This window comes from Hordeum vulgare, chromosome 1H (assembly GCF_904849725.1).
Source record: "Hordeum vulgare subsp. vulgare chromosome 1H, MorexV3_pseudomolecules_assembly, whole genome shotgun sequence".
Lineage (NCBI taxonomy): Eukaryota > Viridiplantae > Streptophyta > Magnoliopsida > Poales > Poaceae > Hordeum > Hordeum vulgare.
Window position 1 is genome coordinate 455,938,030 of NC_058518.1, and position 7,015 is coordinate 455,945,044.

The window sequence follows — 7,015 nt, forward strand, 5'->3', positions numbered from 1 at the left end:
ACATTAAGTCTTCTTGAACCCCTTCTAAGGGTATGGCTTGTATGGAATCCCTGCAAGGAATTAGCGACATGAACAGTCGCTCCTGAGTCAATCCACCATGTAGATTCAGAAAAATCAACATATAGAGATTCATCTACGAGAGTGATCTCATCCTTACCATTTCTATTCAGCCACTTAAGAAAACCAGGACAGTCTGCCTTGACATGACCTGGCTCTTTGCAAAAGTTGCAAATCCTTTCTCCAGCGACATTTTTGAGATTGAGTGGAGCAGCCGCTGGAGGAGCGGGACGTGAACAGCTTGCCTCATTGCATTGCTTAGGTTTTGGAGGAGTCTTTTTGAAAAACTGCTTTTTGTTGGGCACATTATTGCCAGGAGCATTGTTCTCCTGCTTCCATTTTCTAGAGTTAACATGGAAAACTTGATAGTTTTGTTCACTTTTCATTCTCTCTTCCTCCTGAACACAATGTGCAATGAGCTCAGGTAGTTTCCATTTAGTTTCAAGAGAGTTATAATTTATCTTAAATGGATTGAACTGTGAGGGTAGTGACCTGAAAACAAGGAGCACAAGAAGCTCTTCGTTCAAGTCACACTTCATGGTTTTAAGCTTTGTCGCGGCATTGCTCATACTTAATATGTGTTCCCTCACACTTCCTTGCCCATCATATTTTGCGGAGATTAAAATAGGTATGCGGATACTGACGATCGAATCTCGGGCATGTAACATACCGAAGGACAAAGGGAATGACATACGGGATTATATGAATCCTTGGCACTGAGGTTCAAACGATAAGTTCTTCGTAGAATATGTAGGATCCAATATGGGCATCCTGGTCCCGCTGTTGGATATTGACCGAGGAGTCCCTCGGGTCATGTCTACATAGTTCTCGAACCCGCAGGGTCTGCACACTTAAGGTTCGACGTTGTTTTATGCGTATTTGAGTTATATGGTTGGTTACCGAATGTTGTTCGGAGTCCCGGATGAGATCACGGACGTCACGAAGGTTTCCGGAATGGTTGAGAAGCGAAGATTGATATATAGGATGACCTCATTTGATTACCGGAAGGTTTTCGGAGTTACCGGGAATGACGAATGGGTTCCGGGAGTTCACCGGGGGGGCAGCCCACCCCGGGGAAGCCCATAGGCCTTAGGGGTGCCGCACCAGCCCTTAGTGGGCTGGTGGGCAAGCCCAGAGAGGCCCCTTCGCAGGAGATAAGAAAATCAAAGAGAAAAAAGGGGAAGTGGGAAGGAAGGGAAGGACTCCACCTTCCAATCCTAGTTGGACTAGGATTGGAGGAGGAATCCTCCTCCCCCCCATCGGCCGAACCCCTTGGGGCCTCTTGAGCCCCAAGGCAAGGCTCCTCCCCTCCCACCTATATATACGGAGATTTTAGGGCTGATTTGAGACAACTTTTCCATGGCAGCCCGACCACATACCTCCACGTTTTTTCCTCTAGATAGCGTTTCTGCGGAGCTCGGGCGGAGCCCTGCTGAGATTAGATCACCACCAACCTCCGGAGCGCCGTCACGCTGCCAGAGAACTCATCTACCTCTCCGTCTCTCTTGCTGGATCAAGAAGGCCGAGATCATCGTCGAGCTGTACGTGTGCTGAACGCGGAGGTGCCGTCCGTTCGGCACTAGATCGCGGAATGGTTCGTGGGACGGTTCGTGGGGCGGATCGAGGGACGTGAGGACGTTCCACTACATCAACCGCGTTCACTAACGCTTCTGCTGTGCGATCTACAAAGGTACGTAGATCGGAAATCCCCTCTCGTAGATGGACATCATCATGATAGGTTTTCGTGCGCGTAGGAAAATTTTTGTTTCCCATGCGACGTTCCCCAACAGTGGCATCATGAGCTAGGTTCATGCGTAGATGTCTTCTCGAGTAGAACACAAAAGTTTTTGTGGACGGTGATGTGCGATTTGCAGCCCTCCTTAGTCTTTTCTTGATTCCGCGGTATTGTTGGATCGAAGCGGCTCGGACCGACATTACTCGTACGCTTACGAGAGACTGGTTTCATCGCTACGAGTAACTCCGTTGCTCAAAGATGACTGGCGGGTGTCGGTTTCTCCAACTTTAGTTGAATAAGAATTAACCGAGGAGGTCATTGGATGAGGTTAAATAGCAATTCATATATCTCTGTTGTGGTGTTTGTGTAAGTAAGATGCGATCCTACTAGATACCCATGGTCACCACGTAAAACATGCAACAACAATTAGAGGACGTCTAACTTGTTTTTGCAAGGTATGCTTGTGATGTGACATGGCCAACGATGTGATGTGATATATTGGATGTATGAGATGATCATGTTGTAATAGATAATATCGACTTGCACGTCGATGGTACAGTAACCGGCAGGAGCCATAGGGTTGTCTTTAAACTAACGTTTGTGCTTGCAGATGCGTTTACTATATTGCTAGGATGTAGCTTTAGTAGTAATAGCATGAGTAGAACGACAACCCCGATGGCGACACGTTGATGGAGATCATGGTGTGGCGCCGGTGACAAAGAAGATCGTGCCGGTGCTTTGGTGATGGAGATCAAGAAGCACGTGATGATGGCCATATCATGTCACTTATGAATTGCATGTGATGTTAATCCTTTTATGCACCTTATTTTTCTTAGAACGACGGTAGCATTATGAGGTGATCTCTCACTAAAATTTCAAGACGAAATTGTGTTCTCCCCAACTGTGCACCGTTGCTACAGTTTGTCGTTTTGAGACACCACGTGATGATCGGGTGTGATAGACTCAACGTTCACATACAACGGGTGCAAAACAGTTGCACACGCGGAACACTCGGGTTAAGCTTGACGAGCCTAGCATGTGCAGACATGGCCTCAGAACACATGAGACCGAAAGGTCGATCATGAATCATATAGTTGATATGATTAGCATAGGGATGCTTACCACTGAAACTATCCTCAACTCACGTGATGATCGGACTTGAGCTAGTGGAATTGGATCATGAACCACTCAAATGATTAGAGAGATGTACTTTTTGAGTGGGAGTTTAGCAAGTAATTTGATTAAGTTAAACTCTAATTATCTTGAACATAGTCTAAGTCCACTTTGAATATATTTGTGTTGTAGATCATGGCTCACGCGATAGTCACCCTGAATTTTAATACGTTCCTAGAGAAAGCTAAGTTGAAAGATGATGGAAGCAACTTTGTAGACTGGGCTCGTAATCTTAAGTTGATCCTACAAGCTCGGAAAAAGGATTATGTCCTTGATGCTGCGCTAGGAGATGAACCACCCGCTACGGCTGACCAAGATGTTAAGAACGCTTGGTTATCACGTAAGGAGGACTACTCATTAGTTCAATGTGCAGTCTTGTATGGCTTAGAACCGGGACTTCAACATCGCTTTGAGCGTCATGGAGCATATGAGATGTTCCAGGAGTTTAAGTTTATCTTTCAGAAGAACGCCCGGATCGAGAGGTATGAGACCTCCGATAAATTCTATGCTTGCAAGATGGAGGAGAATTCGTCTGTCAGTGAACACGTGCTCAAAATGTCTGGGTACTCAAACCGTCTAGCTGAGCTGGCGATTGAACTCCCGCAAGAGGCTATCACTGACAGAATTCTTCAATCGCTGCCGCCAAGCTATAAGGGTTTTGTGTTGAACTACAACATGCAAGGGATGGACAAGTCACCCGGGGAGTTGTTCGCGATGCTGAAAGTCGCAGAGTCAGAACTCCGTAAAGAACATCAAGTGTTGATGGTGAATAAGACCACTAGTTTCAAGAGAAACGGCAAAGGAAAGAAGGGCAATTCAAAGAAGAGCGGAAAACCTATTGCCAATCCGACGAAGAAACCCAAAGCTGGACCTAAGCCTGAAACGGAGTGCTATTATTGCAAGGGTATGGGTCACTGGAAGCGCAACTCCCCAAGTATCTGGCTGATAAGAAGGCGGTCAAAGAAAAATTAGGTATATTTGATATACATGTTATTGATGTGTACTTAACAAGCTCTCGTAGTACTGCATGGGTATTCGATACCGGTTCTGTTGCTCATATTTGCAACTCGAAACAGAAACTGCGGAATAGGCGAAGGCTGGCGAAAGATGAAGTGACGATGCGCGTGGGAAATGGTTCCAAGGTTGATGCAATCGCCGTCGGCACAGTTTCACTTCAGTTACCATCAGGATTAGTTATGAACTTGAATAATTGTTATTTAGTGCCTGCGTTGAGCATGAACATTATATCTGGATCTTGTTTATTGCGAGACGGTTACTCATTTAAGTCAGAGAATAATGGTTGTTCTATTTCTATGAGTAATATCTTTTATGGTCATGCACCCAATGTGCGAGGATTGTTCATATTGAATCTTGATAGTGATAACACACATATACATAACATTGAGACCAAAAGAGTAAGAGTTAACAATGATAGCGCCATGTTTTTATGGCACTGTCGCTTAGGTCATATTGGTGTAAAGTGCATGAAGAAACTCCATAGCGATGGACTTTTGGAGTCACTTGACTTTGATTCACTTGACACGTGCGAACCATGCCTCATGGGCAAGATGACTAAAACTCCGTTCTCCGGAACAATGGAGCGTGCAAGTGACTTGTTGGAAATCATACATACCGATGTATGTGGTCCGATGAGCGTGGAGGCACCCGGCGGATATCGTTATTTTCTCACCTTCACTGACGATTTGAGTAGATATGCTTATGTCTACTTAATGAAGCACAAGTCTGAAACATTTGAAAAGTTCAAGCAATTTCAGAGTGAAGTTGAAAATCATCGTAACAAGAAGATCAAAGTCCTAGGTCTGATCATGGGGGTGAATATCTGAGTTTCGAGTTTGGTGCTCACTTAAAACAATGTGGAATTGTTTCACAGTTGACACCGTCTGGAACACCACAGCGTAATGGTGTGTCCGAACATCGTAATCGTACTTTATTAGAGATGGTGCGATCTATGATGTCTCTTATCGATCTGCCGTTATCGTTTTGGGATTATGCATTAGAAACAGCTGCATTCACTTTAAATAGGGCACCATCAAAATCCGTTGAGACGACACCATACGAATTGTGGTATGGCAAAACACCAAAGTTGTCGTTTCTTAAAGTTTGGGGATGTGATGCTTATGTCAAAAAGCTTCAGCCTGAAAAGCTGGAACCCAAAGCGGAAAAGTGCATCTTCATAGGTTACCCAGAAGAGACAGTTGGGTACACCTTCTATCTCAAATCCGAGGGCAAAGTGTTTGTTGCTAAGAACGGAGCTTTTCTCGAGAAGGAGTTTCTCTCGAGAGAATTGAGTGGGAGGAAGATAGAACTTGATGAGGTTGTCGAGCCTCTCATCCCTCTGGATGGTGGCGCAGGGCAAGGGGAAACCCATGTCGTTGCGACGCCGGTTGAGGAGGAAGTTAATGATGATGATCATGAAACTCCGGATCAAGTTCCTATCGAACCTCGTAGGTCGACGAGACCGCGTACTACTCCAGAGTGGTACGGTAATCCCGTCTTATCAATCATGTTGTTAGACGACAATCAGCCTGCGAATATGAAGAAGCAATGGTGGGCCCGGATTCCAACAAATGGCTGGAGGCCATGAAGTCTGAAATAGGATCCATGTATGAAAACAAAGTGTGCTCTTTGGAAGTACTACCTGAGGGCCGGAAGGCTATTCAGAACAAATGGATCTTTAAGAAGAAGACTGACACTGACGGTAATGTGACCGTTTATAAAGCTCGACTTGTGGCAAAGGGTTTTCACAAGTTCAAGGAGTTGACTACGATGAGACATTCTCACCCGTAGCGATGCTTAAGTCAGTCAGAATCATGTTAGCAATAGCTGCATTTTTCGATTATGAAATCTGGCAGATGGATGTCAAAACGGCGTTCCTTAACGGTTTCCTTAAGGAAGAGTTGTATATGATGCAACCCGAAGGTTTTGTCGATCCTAAAAATGTTAACAAAGTATGCAAGCTCCAGCGATCCATTTATGGACTGGTGCAAGCATCTTGGAGTTGAAATAAATGCTTTGATGAGGTGACCAAAGCATTTGGGTTTATACAAGTGGTTGAAGAATCTTGTATTTACAAGAAAGTGAGTGGGAGCTATGTGGCGTTTCTAATATTATATGTGGATGACATATTGCTGATTGGAAACAACGTGGAGTTTTTGGAAAGCGTAAAGGATTACTTGAATAAAAGTTTCTCTATGAAGGACCTAGGAGAACTTGCTTACATTCTAGGCATTAAGATCTATAAGGATAGATCAAAACGCCTGATAGGACTTTCACAAAGCACATACCTTGATAAAGTTTTGAAAAGGTTCAAAATGGAACAGTCCAAGAAGGGGTTCTTGCCAGTTTTACAAGGTACGAGCTTGAGTAAGACTCAGTGCCCAGCAACTGATAAAGATAGAGAGCATATGAGCATCGTCCCCTATGCTTCAGCCATAGGTTCTATCATGTATGCAATACTGTGCACTAGACCGGACGTTAGCCTAGCCATAAGTATGGCAGGCAGGTTCCAGAGTAATCCAGGAGTGGATCACTAGACGGCGGTCAAGAATATCCTGAAGTACCTGAAAAGGACTAAGGAGATGTTACTCATGTATGGAGGTGACGAAGAGCTCGCCGTAAAAGGTTACGTCGATGAAAGCTTTGACACAGATCCGGACGACTCTAAGCCACAAACCGGATACGTATTTATTCTTAATGGGGGTGCGGTAAGCTGGTGCAGTTCCAAGCAAAGCGTCGTAGCTGATTCTACATGTGAAGCGGAGTACATGGCTGCCTCGGAGGCGGCTAAGGAGGGTGTCTGGATGAAGCAGTTCATGACGGATCTTGGAGTGGTGCCAAGCGCACTGAATCCAATAACCTTGTTCTGTGACAACACGGGTGCCATTGCCTTAGCAAAGGAACCACGGTTTCACAAGAAGACCAAACACATCAAACGGCGCTTCAACCTCATCCGCGACTACGTCGAAGGGGAGGGCGTAAATATATGCAAAGTGCACACGGATCTGAATGTAGCAGACCCGCTGACTAAAC